Here is a 16,734-nt window from a genome sequence, read left to right on the forward strand (position 1 = left end):
GCAAAAAGGCTTATATTTAGTACTGAGCATTAGTCATTCGGAAGGAAATGAGAAATGTATTTTCCATCCACAATATGTGTCAATGTATATGTCTATGAATTTAACCTGTAATTCATGCTAATGAAACTAAAGGAAATGCCGCGCATGCGCATTACGTCTCCCCATAGGAAAGCATTGAAAAATCATTTCAATGCTTTCCTATGGGGAATAGAGCGACGCTGGAGGTCCTCACACAGCGTGAGGACCTCCAGCGACGCTCTAGCACAGGGAACCTGTGCTAGAAACTAGGAAGTGCCCTCTAGTGGCTGTCTAGTAGACAGCCACTAGAGGTGGAGTTAACCCTGCAATGTAATTATTGCAGTTTATGAAAAACTGCAATAATTACACTTGCAGGGTTAAGGGTAGTGGGAGTTGGCACCCAGACCACTCCAGGCACCCAGACTACTTCTGCCCATTGGAGTGTCCCTTTAAGTCGTATTTGGATCTTCTGATTGCTACCCTTCCTCTAAAATCAATAAAGTCAAGAAACAAATACTTTGAAAATATTCTGCAAACAATAGATAAATCTAGTACAATAAAGCATGAAGGTCACAAAAAGTGAAAATGGCCATACAGAAAAATACTTTCTTTATCAGACTGGTGTGGAGTGTAGTAGGTTGTATGTTCTCTCCACTACCAGAGAACACTAGGGCTTTATAAAGCTATCAAACCGCACCTATTAGTAACACACTTGAACAGTTTGACTCTTGTAAAATTTTGAAAAATTCAGACTGTTGTGTGCCTTAAAGATCTGAAACCGATCATTTCAGATCACCCTACACATTTGGATTTTCTCCTGTGTTTGTGGACAGAAATGATCTGTTATTTGAAGTTAAATTGTCACTAATATGCTATACATTTCATTGCTTTCTTACTTTTGCAGTGTTTTTGTGGGGGCGAGGGGGTAATTCAAAGTGGCTTGCAGGTGCTCCTACACATACATATTGTGGAATGGCAAGGATGTACGGATCTAATCCAGTTATAGAGTATACATCAAAGGATCAAAACAACCCTCTTGCCTCCCTAAATATAGTAAAATCTTATTTGTATTCAAGTCTGGAACTGCTTGCTTTGTCCCTGTTTCCCTTTGATCTGCCCACTGCCTGCTGACCTCATCAGAAGTGGTGGGCCTGATCCAATCACAATGCTTCCACATAGGATTGGCTAAGACTGCTAAGGAGGCAGATCAGGGGTAGAGCCAGCACAATTCAAACACAGCCCTGGCCAATCATCTCCTTATAGAGATGAATTGAATCAGTGCATCTCTATGAGGAAAGTTCAGTGTCTGCATGCAGAGGGTGGAAACACTGAATGTTGTGGTGCATTCTAGGCAGCACTAATGTGAGGAGTGACCAGTGAAGTTATCACTAGGCTGTAATGTAAACACTGCATTTTCTCTGAAGTGCTTACAGCAAAAAGCCTGAAGGTCTACTAACCAGAATAAATTCAATAAGCTTTAGTTTTTGTGGTGAGTATAGTGTCCCTTTAAATGTAAGAATAACTTTCTATGTATGTACATGCTAGCAATTTGGTAAATACAATGTATAGTTTAAAATTCTGTCTTATGGGAACTGACCATTATTTGGATTCCAGCTGTATTCTGATTTGTTTAGATGGTGATTTCAGCAAGTGAAAACATAAATTAAAATGGATCAGCTTTTGTGGGTTAAAAAAAAAAAAAAAAATCTTTTACAAACATGCAATGCTATTTTATTTTTTTGCAGTGCATTTTCATGAATGCATGCTGAGTAAGACATAATAGATTCAACATTGCTAGAAAAGAGTAGTGGGGTCATATCTAGAACGTTGCACCTTTTTTTGTAATAAGTAATCTGGAAAACACATGCTAGAGATATAGGCATAAACACAGCAGTAATTGGAATAATTAAAAGCTAAATAGATTGCAGATAGCTGTTTAGCTAGAATACAAAACACTTCAAGCATGTAAAGGCATGATGGAGAGATCCAGCTGTAGCAAGATATGCCTGAGAGACTCCAGTCCTATGCCAGACCATTACAGGCTCCAAGTTTTGCCAACTGAAGCATCGCATCCGCCTTATTGGAAATGGTGATGGCTGGTTTGAGTAATCTGAGACATATACAGTATCTGCGGTAAGTATTGGTGGTGGTGGGATATCCCTCACCGGGGGAAGGGGGAGAGGAAGACTCGCAGATGGTCTTCTGCAGTTTCATGTTCTGGCTCAAGGGAGCCCTGGGCTAGGTGATCGGCCACCTCGCCAACGCCTCCACCTAGGCCACAAGAAGGTCCGGTTATCACTGTCGCAGGGAGAGAAACCAATAAGCCCCACCTGCGCCACTACGAGAGTGCCAACAAGTAGGGGCAGGATTAAACCTGGTCAGCTCAGTGCTTTATCAACAATACAGCTGAAAGTCAGATTATTGCATGGAGCACTGGGTTTATGCGACTGCTCTGTATATGGCGGTCAGGCTCCGCCCCTCTACATGCAATGCTTTTTGAAGCTTTAAAATACCAAATCCAATGGCTTTTATATATATTTATATATGATCGTATTAATCTTCCTCTTTTTATTTTAAGCCTTCTATACCAAGCCATTACTGATTCTTTAAAAGTAAGAATTTGGCTACTTATGTGCCAATTGTATATTAGTGACATGCAATTTCTGTGAAAGTATCTTTCCCTATAATTCTCTGTTTTAGCTGCTTACTACAGCTGAATAAACCTAAAACCTCTGGAGTTGGAGAATTGATAACATAAAACAAATTTGCCACATTTTGTTGTTTGGAGCATAAGTGTACATAATGGAGAGTGAATGCACCACATGCATCTAGATTGGCTTTTTATTGATGTCCTCCCACAAGCTTAGTTTAAAAAAAAATATATATATATATATATATATTTTTTTTTATTTTATGACGATTGGTATTTTTCATACTTTATAGATCCTTGAAATTAAGGAGGGCAAATGAAGATGCAGTTTAGTTAAGAATAATATTTGCAAGAGGGTTACTCCTTCAGATACATTACATTTTCTACAGAGACCTGTTATTCTAAACTTACTTTTGAGAGAAAATTTCTGCTTTAAATGGCCATTAAACTCATTCAGACTGCTTGATATTAATTCAGGTGGTCTGGGTGCAGTGGTCCTGTCCTTTGAACGTTTTGTACATGGAACAAAAGCTATGAAATGTAACGGTCTGATTTACCTTGTCAGTGCTCTGCAAACATATTTTTGGTTTAAAGGACCACTATAGTGCCAGGAAAACATACTTGTTTTTCTGGAACTATAGTGCCCTGAGGGTGCCCCCACCCTCAGGGACCTCTCCCGCCGGGCTCTGGTGAGAGTAAAGGGTTAAAACTTAACTTTATTCCAACGCCGGGCGGGGAGCTCTCCTCCTCTCCGCCTCCGATCCTCCCTTTCGGCTGAATGCGCACACGCGGCAAGAGCTGCGCTCGCATTCAGCCGGTCTCATAGGAATGCTTTCCTATGGACGCTTGCGTGCTCTCACTGTGATTTTCACAGTGAGAATCACGCAAGCGCCTCTAGCGGCTGTCAGTGAGACAGCCACTAGAGGATTTGGAGGCTGGATTAACCCTATTATAAACATAGCAGTTTCTCTGGTTGGTTTTCTTAGCATTAAAGGTTTGTCTTGTTGTACAGCGCTGAGTGTAAATAATTGTAATTGCAATTGGCTGCAATAAAGTCTGCAGTTTACTGCTCTACTGTACAGTAATAAAAAACCCAAACATGGGCCCCACTGCTCTCATTTAATTTACGGTAGTTTTCTGCTTATAGTATATTACAGCAATGGCTCAGGAGAAAATAAAACTACTGCTCAAATGTACATTAACCCCTTAAGGACACATGACATGTGTGACATGTCATGATTCCCTTTTATTCCAGAAGCTTGGTCCTTAAGGGGTTAAAGGAACCCTATAGTCACTAGAACAACTATAGCTTAATGTAGTTGTTCTGGTGAGTATAATGGCTCCCTTTTCAGAGAAAAGGCAGTGTTAACATTGCCCCCAGGGATACCTCCAAGTGGCCACTCCTTAGATGGCCACTGGAGGGGCTTCCTGGCTCAGGACTGCACAGTAAGCAGCCCTGCCGTTCAGCGTCCCCACGCTCTGCATGGAGACTCTGAATTTTCCTGATGAAGATGCATTGATTCAGTGCATCTCTATGAGCAGGTCCTGATTGTCCAAAAGGGCATTTGGCCCCACGCCGATTTTAGCCAATCGGGAAAGCATTGGATGGATTGGCTAAAAATCGGGAAAGCATTGGATTGGCTAAAAATCGGCCATTTTGATGTCCCAAAGGGGGCGGAGCCAGCACGGCAACATAAGTGGTGGGTTTAGCACTATAGGGTCAGGAATGCATGTTTGTGTTCCTGACCCTATTGTGTTCCTTTAATCTCAGTGCTGCAATTTTCAAATCTTTATTCATGATTTTGTTTCGATTACATTGATGGTTTTAAGTAAAAGCTGTTCTAAAACAGGAGTCCCCTGGCACAATCAATTAGTTTCCATGGTGTTTGCTCTATGTTGTAACACTCTGCCCCCAAATGGCACTTTAAGAAATAACTTTTATATCAACCAGACTTAAAATGTGCCTCTTTTCTTTTCTAAGAAACAAGCTATTGTGTACTCAGTTTATCTAGAAAAACCTGTGAAAATAAGTAACTATTTAACATTTCACTGTGTGTTTAGTACATTGAGTGCAAGCAATCTCACTTCCTTGTTAAATAAAACCTACAAAGAGAAGATTCCTTTCATGTGTAACAGAATCATTGTAGTACATATTTGAATTCAGTGCATTGCATTTATCTTGGGGCCCCTGTACCTTTCTTAGGTGAAGTGTTGAGAAGGAAAAGGGGAAACCAATACTATTTAAACAAGGTTATTTGCATTAGGGTAGTTCCCCAATTCAGTTGTCCACTTTTGTAACCGTTTTCATTGGCTTCAATTCTCTGTTTGATGGGTGATTCCTAAAACTATAGTTTACACACAAGTCCCTTTTTAAAACAAAATTTAAAAAAAGGATTACTGTGGGTTTTTCAAGTCTTAATGGCACATACCCTACAAGGGTCTGTCACTTTCTTGTAGAGTTTACTTCTGTTGCAGTTTGCTATTTTATGTCCCACCCTTCCCGGCTGCCTCCTCCATAACAGTGAATCTCAACCTTTTCCTAACTACTGTAACCACTTAGTAGATATACCTTCAAAGAAAAACATGCTTGCGTTTTCTTTTGCACGTTTTCTTTAGTGGTATATGAAAGATTAGTTTGCAATAGCTGCAAATTTAGTGTTGGCAGTTATTGAAACCCTCTTCTTCTTTTTTTTTTTTTTTTTTTTTTTCATCCTCTCGCTTTGTCCGCTCGCTTTCTCGCTCTCTCCCAGGTTATTCTGGTAGATTGACCAATCAGAGACTTCTCATTGAGAAGCCTTTGTGGTCAAGCCATATGCATGATTTTTCATTCAAACATTTATGAAGTTTTAGAAGAACAAGCGATCTCTTGTCAAGTGCTTTTCTCTTCCGTTAGCTCAGTGGAGTTTAGGGAATCGTTTCAGCATTAAATTATAAAAGTGGTGGTTTTCTGTAGATTTTTCTACTGATTTACATTTTTATTCCCGCATTTGATGTGTGTTTGATGGCTATGATATGTGTTTGATGGCTACTTAAAGGACCACTCTAGGCACCCAGACCACTTCAGCTTAATGAAGTGGTCTGGGTGCCAGGTCCAGCTAGGGTTAACTAATTTTTTTATAAACATAGCAGTTTCAGAGAAACTGCTATGTTTATCAATTAGTTAAGCCTTCCCCTATTTCCTCTAGTGGCTGTCTCACTGACAGCCGCTAGAGGCGCTTGCGTGATTCTCACTGTGAAAATCACAGTGAGAGCACGCAAGCGTCCATAGGAAAGCATTATGAATGCTTTCCTATGTGACCGGCTGAATGCGCGCGCAATGAGGAACGGAGGCGGAGAGGAGGAGGAGAGCTCCCCGCCCAGCGCTGGAAAAAGGTAAGTTTTTACCCCTTTCCCCTTTCCAGAGCCGGGCGGGAGGAGGTCCCTGAGGGTGGGGGCACCCTCAGGGCACTCTAGTGCCAGGAAAACAAGTATGCTTTCCTGGCACTAGAGTGGTCCTTTAAACATAAACTGAAGAACCTTGAAAATGACTGCAGTGTCACAATGAATTAGAATAGCTTGAGTGCAGCGTTTGCAAAGTACGTAGTGTACTTGAGTTTATGACCTCCTACATTTAAAATGTACCTGGTCCGTATAGGTCTTTCAGGCAGAACTGCCTCTTAACCAGTGCCCTGTAGGCAATTTTTTTAACATGAGGGGGTTAAAACTGAATGCATTGCTGAATATGTATTTCAGGTGTAACCTGGTGTTGTAATAGGCAGTGTAACTCTCCTGTGCAGTTTACTCACACTTGTTTTTAAAAGGCGTAGCTGAACATGGATTTTCTGGGTGGGGACCTTCATGCCTTTGTTTTTATTGAACATCATCCTTGCTAGCATTAATTGGCTTTGTAGGAGTGTTTTGTAAAGGACTGAGGAGCAAGCAAAATTCTGATTTTTACTTGAAGCTGACAATAAAAGCTAAAATAGGGTTTGACCATTTAATTAACATATCCACTTCAGCGTATTGTTGTAGTTATGGTGCTATGCGTGTTAAGGTACTGTCCCGATGGTATTTTCCTTTGCAACTTTTTGGGTAATTTGGAAGTTACCTGTCTGCATTATCAATACAAACCTGGCCAAAATTTCAATTCTGCGGCTTTTCCTGTCACTTTGTCCAATCCTTGAGCTGAATTTGAAAGTTCCGAATATTTTATTTCCCCAATGTAGTAATGTTCACAGTGAGTGCAGCCATTAAAGCCATTCTTATAGATGTAATGGTCTTTCTCCCCCCTCCCCCCCTCCTTTTTTCCCCTCACACATCCATTACATCTACCAAGTTTAATAATTGCAAATTATACATCTGAATATCCAGTGTGACCAAGAGAAGCAAAGATTTGCTTAGACTATTTTCTTCTCCTATTTTAGCCGTTCTTGCTCCCCAACCTCCTCCCTGCATACATCTTTCTAGAATTCACACCATTATTGTACTTCACTGTGTTCTGTACTTATTAATATGACAGAACATCATGCTTTAATCTCAGGATCGGTTAACACCTTAGTAGTTAATGTTTTAAAGTTTTTCTTGTTCTTATCTGAGCTTCTCTTCATGTTCAGCTCACACCCAGCACAGTTTGTGTTCACTGTATCTGTTTTTTTTTTTCTGTTTCGCCCTTGGTTTCTTTTTTTTTTTTTTTTATCCTCACCTATTTTTAGAATGTGGAAAAAATGTTTAGTGGTTTTTTTTTGTTTTTTTTTTGCTGCTTGTGTATTGATTCCTATTTGATCTTGGAACGCTTAAAGGGACACTTTAAAGAAACACTATAGGGTCAGAAACACAAATGTGTATTCCTGACCCTATAGTGTTAAAACTACCATCTAGCCCCCCCCTACCCACTTGACCCCCTGAATATAGTAAAATCTTACTTTTGTTCGTTCAAGTCTGCAGCTGCTGGCTCTGCCCCGATCTGCATGTTTGGCTGACATCAGAAGTGTTGCTCTGAGCAAATCGCAATCCTTTCCCTTAGGATTGCAGATCTGGGGCAGAACCAGCACAAGTCAAACACAGCCCTGGCCTATCAGCATCTCCTCATAGAGATGAATTGAATCAATGTATCTCTATGAGGAACAGTCAGGACACAGAATGGTAGTGCTGCATGCTGTGCAGCACTGCCTCAGGAAGCACCTCTAGTAGCCATATGAGGAGTGGCCAGTGAAGTTATCACAAGGCTGTATTGTAAACACTGCATTTTCCTTGAAAAGACTGTTTTTACTGCAAGAAGCCTGAAGGAAATTATTATACTCACCAGAACCAATACAATAAGGTCACATAGCTGAAAAGTGACTTGCGTCCATCAAGTTCAGCCTTCCTCACATTTGTTTTTTTTGCGGTTGACCCGAAAGAAGGAAAAAAAAAAACAGTTTGAAGCAATTCAAATTTTGCAACAAACTGGGAAAAAAATTCCTTCTTGACCCCAGAATGGCAGTCAGATTTATCCTTGGAATAAGAAGCTATTACCCTACATTGAAAAATTATATCCTTGAATATTGTTTTTGCAAGTATGCATCTACTTGTTGTTTGAACATCTGTATGGACTCTGATAAAACCACTTCTTCAGGCAGAGAATTCCACATCCTTATTTTTGTTACAGTAAAAAAACATTTTCTTCGTCTTAGACAAAATCTTCTTTCTTCCAGTCTAAACACATGACCTTGTGTCCTATTCCAAAGTCCGGTTTGTGAATAGATTTCCACGCAATGGTTTGTATTGGGCCCCAAATATATTTATATAATGTTATCATATCCCCTCTCAGGTGTAAGTGTCCTGGTGACAAGTGTCCCTTTAAGCACCATCATCACTACAGTTCATTGTAGTGGTTATGCAGCAAAAAAGATCTTCAGGTAATTTACTCTGGGCTTTAAGAGGTTTAAAAAAAAAAAAAAAAAGCTTATCTCACAGTGCCTTCAGGTTTGTAGCTCCTTTGCAGCTTTGCAATATAAGCAAAATATGCTTTTGGGTAGCCAAGTTCCCTTGTCACCTTTCCTAAATCTTTATTTTATAAGCCAATATTCATATTTTTTTCCTGAATATATTGTCTGCCAACCTATCTAAATAACATTATAAGCTATATAACCTTAATATGCATTCTATTTGTTAAAATCTTTTTTGTTGTCTTGATTTAAAAAATTATGCATGCATTCCAAGGGATAAAGTTCACGTCATTGCGTTTAAACAGTACAATATTTTCACACGTACAAATGTTAGATGATGGGTTCACTAAATGGATGGATGAGTTGTTAATGATCACGCTATTGGTGTTTGAGGAGTAGTTTGCTTACTTATAACTTTCCCTAGTTAACATTCCACCAAAGTAGCTTAAAGAGCAGCATTTATTTTGTGTGAGCATGTGCTGCCACCTAGCATCAAAGAGTAGAATATCTGTTTGCTGTATCTTTCATGTGCCATGGGTAAATGGGTCACACTCACTTATGTATTGTAGGCGAAAAAAAACAAAAAAAAACAATTTTTTCTAGTTTTTGTTTTTTGCTTTTTTTTTTTTTTTTTAAATAAAGTTTGTACCCAGCTTTTCAATTAACAAGTCATTGTGTCTTTCAAGCTGGCTAAACCATCTGTGCACTTTATTTTTTATTTTTTGAGGGGAAAAACAACTTATGGGACATTTGCTCTGGGACTAAAATTGGTTCTGTAGTGGTTTATAAGGGAATTAATTGGCAGAAAGAAAAACTGATGGATTTTGCTTCCTTAAACTAGAGACTACTCAAATTTTCTGCTGGGACCGCAGTTATACAATGTCAAGTGACTGAAAGTGTATTTAATATTTCTTTTTTTAATTATGTAAATTGGAGGAAGTTATGCACAGGCATACAGTTATCGTGCCCTGGTGCTAAACAAGCAAGCTGTCTACAGTGCATGCTTTCTAACATCTTCATAACAAAGGCTTTTTTTTGTACCTTAAAGATCAGTATGTTCAGAATGTCCTGCATAATGATTTAGTGCACCCACCCATATTGTTAGGGGGGTTTATTTTAAGGGCACAGAGAACTTTCTTTTGATACCATACATAAGTACTTGTTCAATATAAATAAAACAAGAAGGGTAAAAATAAGATCTGTTATAATTTTTACGAGAGTATAGTAACTAAAGAAAATTACCACAACTTTAAAGAACATTATAGCTTTAGGAATACAAATGTATACTACTCTGGATTCAGGGCCCCCTGAAAAAAAAAAAAAAATGGTGGAAAACGTATTCTATGCTTTGCCCGGTCAAATGCTTTTCACAGTGAAGCATTGAATCAAATGCTTCCCTATGTTCAGCGTCAAGTCACTAACTTGAGTCAGAAGTACCAGTTTTATGTCTGCTTCATAATGACTCAGCAAATAGGCTAGAAAATTATTTAAATATTCAAACCTTTAACCCCTAAAGTAAGTTACTTGTATCTACTCATTACTTTCTCTTGAAACAAAGGTACAGTGTGCAAATGTATTTGTAATCACTGTACATCGTACATTACTGCTCACCTTTTACCACCACCTAACCCTTCTGTCAGTCCCTACATTGGCTTCCTATAAGATGTAGAGCTCAATTTAGAATTCTGATTCTTGCTTTCAAATCTCTACATAATGCTGCGCCCACCTATCTATCCTCCCTTATATACAAGTATGTCCCGTTGATACCGGAGAAACTGACGGAAGCGAAGCACAGAGAGATGGACACAGGTTTCTTCAGGAAGGAAGAGATTCTTTATTGGATCACCGATTGGGACTCAGAGGGACTAGTGTCACCAAAATACAGCAAGTTCTGAGCCCCGGACAATAGTGCAGGCTCCTTATATAGGCACATAACTCCTCCCATATTAAGCTCCACCCGCACATTCTCTTGACCAATCAATACAAATAAGAATTAACTTCCTGCTTGACCGCATGGCCTGTCCAGCACAATGGAGGAGGGAAATACTACATCCTGTATTCTTGCACATGCTCCGTACACTACTGATCGTATCTTGCCTCGTGCAACCAACTGATCGATACGTCAGCATATGCACGTACACATGCCACGTGGTAATCTCTGCCTACTAAATTTATTTTTACCGAGATTCCACCACATTCCCCCCTTTGATGCCTCTTGATATTTCACAATTACTTGAGGCATCACTTAACCTTAGTTTGCATACACCGCAAGTTACCTTGAACCAGACCAGACTTAACTTATGATGTGAATCTTCAACACTCATCTTCCTGCATTGGTTCTCCCTGATCTAGAGCCTCATATTTATAAATTGCCATTATCTGTGCAGCAGCCTTCCTCTCTGCTATATTTTCTATCAGGCTTTGCACAGACCTAACTACTAAGGGTATAAGACACGGCAGGAGTAGACACAACATTAAAATCATTAGGACTCCACCTACCACTGCCTTAAGCCCTCCAAACCACTCATACCAGCTACCAAACCAACTGCTTGGATTGTACCCTTTCCATACCTGAGTAGGCACATGCGCTAGTTTAACCATATGGCTAGTAAGCTCAGCTATTGCTTGCCCTTCGTCATCTATTTGAAGACAGCAATTGCTCAGGTTAAACTTCCCACATACACCTCCCTCTACTGCCAAAAGGTAATCCAAGGCTAATCTATTTTGGTATACTGCTGTCCTCATCCTGGTATTATGCTTCGCTAGAAGATTGAGCGCTTGTGATGTCTCGTTAGTAATGATCTCAACCACCGCCTGTAATCTTATAATACGGTTGAGCATATAAATAGGGGTTCTATAACCAAAGGTACCATCTTCTGCCCACGTGGCTGGCCCATAATAATCTATAATACGCTGGGGAGGCCATTCATTATCTTCCCAGGCGCCTATTTCTATGGGTCCCCTTTTCTTCCTATGATTCACATCATACACTTTAACACCTAAAGTCTCACCTGTTTCAATAGGTAACAAGAAGAAGGATGGTTTGAGCATACCCAACACACATGCCCCTTCCCAGTCCTGTGGCAACTCCGAATAGGCTTTCTTACCACAGATCCAGTACAAATTTGCTGGGGCTCTCCAGGTAGATGTGATGGATAGATCAAACCACACATCCTTTAAATTGGCGTATCTAGCAAACGGGTTAGATGGTTCTGAGACATTTGAAGCCGACCACCAAGTTGTATTCTTTGTATCATCATCATAAGCTTTTTGCCCTAGACAAGTTAATTCTCCTACAGAAGTATTATACATCATTCCTTTCCTTGCTATGCAAACATAACCTATGATGGAGGTCTTTAATCTCCACTCAGATTTACCTCTAACACTCATATGATAATCGGCTTGTGTAGATATTAATTGGTCAACTGCCTCAGAACCGGACATTACCTCCTTTGCTTCCCAAGGCCATTGGTCTCCCATGTTAGTACCTCCACACACATAGCAGTTGGTAACATTAAGACTACCGGCAATACTTTCAGCTAAATCAATGAACAGGTTTTTAGCATTATGGGGGATCTTATTATCTATACTCATCTCTTCATAAAAGGAATGGTATACTTGATGAGTCTGGGAGGATACCGTATCAGTCTCTATCCCTATAAACAATACTGTCCCAGGATCTAAACCCGTCCCATATATTTGAAACCCAAATAAATTACCATACTTGTCTAAGAACTTGTCGGGGTTATTTATAAGTATATGGACTGGATTGCATTCCATAGACTTACAATATGGGCTGGTAGGCAACTTAGTCACTATCATGTCCTTGTCTACTGTCTGTCCCCAAGTTGCCCACCCCACACAAGACCAATATGGGCAAAAGTTATAATCTCTATTTGGGCATCTAGGACTCACATATTTATTTTTACTACTGGGACAAATATATTTATCGTTAGACCCATACGTCCTCTCCCATCTAAGATCCCCATATACATACCACTTGATATCGCCTTACATGCATCAAATAGCAGAACACCCGAAGAATATATGGATTCTAATACGGTCTAGTCAACCAAATTGTACGGGGTTGATACTCTGGACTGAAGCACTTAGGTTCTCCTACTCCTAAATGGCACACACTATATTCTATATTTAGGTATCTACATCTTGATACATCTCCTTTACACTCGTATTGTGAATGCCAAATTAGGGTTTGGGAAATATGGTTACCTGTTCTTGTAGTCTTAATGCATACCTCACAGCTAGGAGTGTCGGTACCTCTACCTTCCTGAATATAAAAATACACATAAATAAACATTATCATAAACACATCTTTCGTCGTCATCCTCAGTCTTCGTCCGTGCGAAGGCACCTCAGCTTCCAGGATGTAAGGGCTGCAGGGAATGGAGTTCTGCTCGTCTTCACAGGAGTCCCTTCGAGACTTTCCCTGGCTTATACACTATACGTCGGTGGGCGGACAGGCTTTATTATGGCCTTCTCACTCACGCACCAAATCTCTGAAACAATAAAATTTTGTAATCCACAAAGTTCCTCGTTACTCCGACTGAGTCGTGCGTTTTAACCGGATCTTGCAGGGATTCTCTGGATCTGCTGTAACTTGCCAAGAATCGACTGCTGCTGGTTTAACCCTGGAGTGATGTATCCATGGAGTCACTTCGGCTACTTTTATCGCTGTAGGGGTAGACAAAAGAACAACATAAGGACCTCTCCACTTGGGCCCTAACGGTACATTATTCCACTCTTTAATCCACACTTGGTCTCCTGGGTGGTAACTATGAACTGGGGGATAAATATTCACAGGTAATCTATCTTGTACCCATTTCTGTACCTCCTCCATAGTCTTACCCAACTCTACAACCTGCTGCCGGGTAATTACTTCTCCCAACTGACTCAAGTCCCCCCTTAAGTTACCAAGGTGGTCGCCCATACATGATTTCAAAAGGAGAGAGGCCCATCCTTCTGGTAGGTGTACTGCGGATTCGCAATAGAGCTATGGGTAAGAGAACGTTACACTTAAGTTGGGTTTCCTGACACATTTTAGCCAACTGATTCTTAATAGTTCTATTCATTCTCTCTACCTTACCAGAACTCTGGGGTCTATATGCCGTATGAAGCCTCCACTTTATACCAAGCATATGAGTCAGTTGCTGTAGGCACTGATGAACAAAAGCTGGACCATTGTCCGATCCTATAGAGCAGGGTAGTCCATATCGGGGTATTATTTCTCGTAGCAGGAATCTCACAACTTCTCCTGCTTTCTCTGTACGAGTAGGACATGCTTCTACCCAGCCTGAATAGGTACACACGATTACCAGCAGGTAACGATGTCCACCCGATTTAGGCATCACTGTATAGTCAATTTGTAAATCGGACATGGGGAGTCCCCCCATAAACTGGACTCCTGGTGGCTTTACTGGTCCTTGCCTTGCATTATTTTTAGCACACGTTACACATCTTCGTACAATGGCCTGAGTCAAGTTGGACAATCTTGATATGTAGAAATGTTTTCTGAGAGATTCTTCTGTGCTGTCTCTCCCAGAATGTGTCCCGTTGTGATAATTTTGGACAATTTCTACCGCTAGTGATGCTGGAATGACTATTCTTCCATCTTCTAACTGATACCATTTGTTCTCCAAATACTTTCCAGGTTCAGTCTTTAACCACTCCTCTTCTTGAGCTGTATAAACTGGAGTCCATTGAGACAGTGGAGTTGGTATAAGAGCAGCTATATGCCCCACATACTCCTGTCTTCCTGATTCAGCGGCACGCTTAGCTGTACTGTCTGCCATCCGATTTCCTTTAGTTACATCACCATCTCCTCTCAAATGCGCTCGACAATGTATAATACCGACTTCTTTCGGCTCCCACACTGCTTCCAATAGTTGTAGGATTTCAGCTGCATATTTGATTTCTTTGCCTTCTGAATTCAATAGTCCTTTCTTTATACAAAGCTCCGTGGGCATGAGTGGTTAAAAACGCATACTTGGAGTCCGTGTAGATGTTCACTCTTAAACCTTCAGCCAATTGTAACGCTCGTGTCAGTGCTATCAATTCTGCCTTTTGTGCTGATGTTCCTTTCGCCAGTGGCCGAGCTTCTATCACCTTGTCTATTGTTGTTACTGCATATCCTGCATAGCGGATACAATGATACAATCATGTTGACTTTCAGTAGGTTGTGGCAAAAGGGTAGCTGGATTTAAGGTGTTTACAGTCTCTAAATGCACTCTTGGGTTTTCACACAACATTGCTTGATACTTGGTCATACGGCTGTTACTAAACCAATGATTTCCTTTGTAATCCAACAACGTCTGTACTGCATGTGGGACTCGTACATAAAGTTCTTGACCCAGAGTGAGTTTATCGGCTTCAGCTACTAGCAGGGCGGCTGCAGCTACGGCTCTTAGACAAGGTGGAAGTCCGCTAGCCACTGCATCCAGTTGCTTAGACATGTAGGCAACAGGTCTTTGCCATGATCCCAAGTACTGTGTCAATACTCCCACAGCCATTCTTCTTTGCTCATGTACATACAGGTAGAATGGTCGTGTGTGATCAGGTAGACCTAATGCTGGGGCACTCATCAAAGCCTTCTTCACATCTTCAAATGCCGTTTGCTGTTCTTGAGTCCATAAGAAGGGGTCGTGCTCTGTACCTTTGATAGCTGCATACAGAGGTTTTGCCAGTATCGCGTAGCTGGGAATCCATATCCTACAGAAGCCTGCTGCCCCCAAGAATTCTCGCACTTGTCTTCTATTCTTGGGTATCGGTATTTGGCACACAGCTTCTTTTCTCTCTGGCCCCATAATTCTTTGACCTTCAGAGATATGGAATCCCAGATATTTGACAGTTGGCAAACACAACTGAGCCTTCTTTCTAGACACCTTGTATCCTGCCTTCCAGAGAATGTGTAGTAGATCGTGCGTTGCTTGCTGACATATTTCCTTTGTAACTGCTGCTATCAACAAGTCATCTACATATTGTAACAATACACACTCTCCTGGGATGGACTCGAAATCCAGTAGATCTTGACTTAGAGCTGAACCAAATAGGGTAGGTGAATTTTTAAACCCTTGGGGCAGTCTTGTCCAGGTCATTTGGCGTTTTGAGCCCGTTACAGCGTTTTCCCATTGGAAAGCGAAGATACATTGACTTTCTGCGGCAATTCGGAGGCAAAAGAAGGCATCTTTGAGGTCTAAGACTGTAAAGTAAGTAGCCCCGCCCGGAATTAAAGCAAGCAGGTTATATGGATTGGGTACAACTGGGTGTATACTAACAACCGCATCATTGACTGCTCTCAAGTCCTGCACAGGTCGATACTCATCTGTACCGGGCTTTTGAACAGGCAGCAATGGGGTGTTCCAGGGGGAAGTACAGAATTTTAGGATACCATACCGTATGAACTTATCCAGATAAGATTGGATGTTCTTCTTAGCCTTCTGCGGGATGTGATATTGTCTTAGGCTCACTGGATAAACCCCAAGTTTTAGTTCAATTTTAATAGGTGGAATATTGCGGGCCAGTCCTGGTGGGTTGTTCTCTGCCCAAACTCCTGGTATGTTAAATAAGGACTCATCACTCCTAGGGTTTTGGCTAGTCAACGCTGTATAAAGTCGCCACTCTTCTTCCTTTGGTACGGATAATGTCATAATACCTGAAGGTCCATTAAACTTTAAGGATGTTGTTCCATTTGGTAGGAACGTAATCTGCGCTTGTAATTTAGATAGCATATCACGTCCCAGCAATTGGACTGGACATTCAGGCATATAAAGGAATTGATGTTTTACTACGTGGCCTCCCAATGTACAGAGTCGACTTTTAAGAACCGGTTTTTCAGCACTTCTTCCAGTTGCTCCTATTACAGTAATAGTTCTTCCAGATGGAGGAGCAATTAGATTAGTCACCACTGAATGTTCAGCACCAGTGTCGATCATGAACGCACTCCTTTTTCCCCCTATTGATACATCGACCATAGGCTCCGCTCGACCAAGGGGGATGGAGCCCGGTCGGTATCAATAGTCCTCCATGACCGTGTCAGCCAATCCTACAAAGTCCCTACCTTCTCTATCGCGGGACCTTTGCGCTGCTGGATAATACCTATCTTCCCTTACACTTCCTCTGTTCCCATTACTCCCTCCGGGGCCT

At 41.0% G+C, this 16,734-nt stretch overlaps 1 protein-coding gene across 1 annotated transcript in view; it reads left to right on the forward strand.

The window, feature by feature from the left end:
* Positions 1-16,734, forward strand: part of LMTK2 (lemur tyrosine kinase 2) — an 86,573-nt gene that overhangs the window by 30,839 nt on the left and 39,000 nt on the right. The window lies entirely within an intron of this gene.

Source organism: Pelobates fuscus, chromosome 8, assembly GCF_036172605.1.
Source record: "Pelobates fuscus isolate aPelFus1 chromosome 8, aPelFus1.pri, whole genome shotgun sequence".
NCBI lineage: Eukaryota > Metazoa > Chordata > Amphibia > Anura > Pelobatidae > Pelobates > Pelobates fuscus.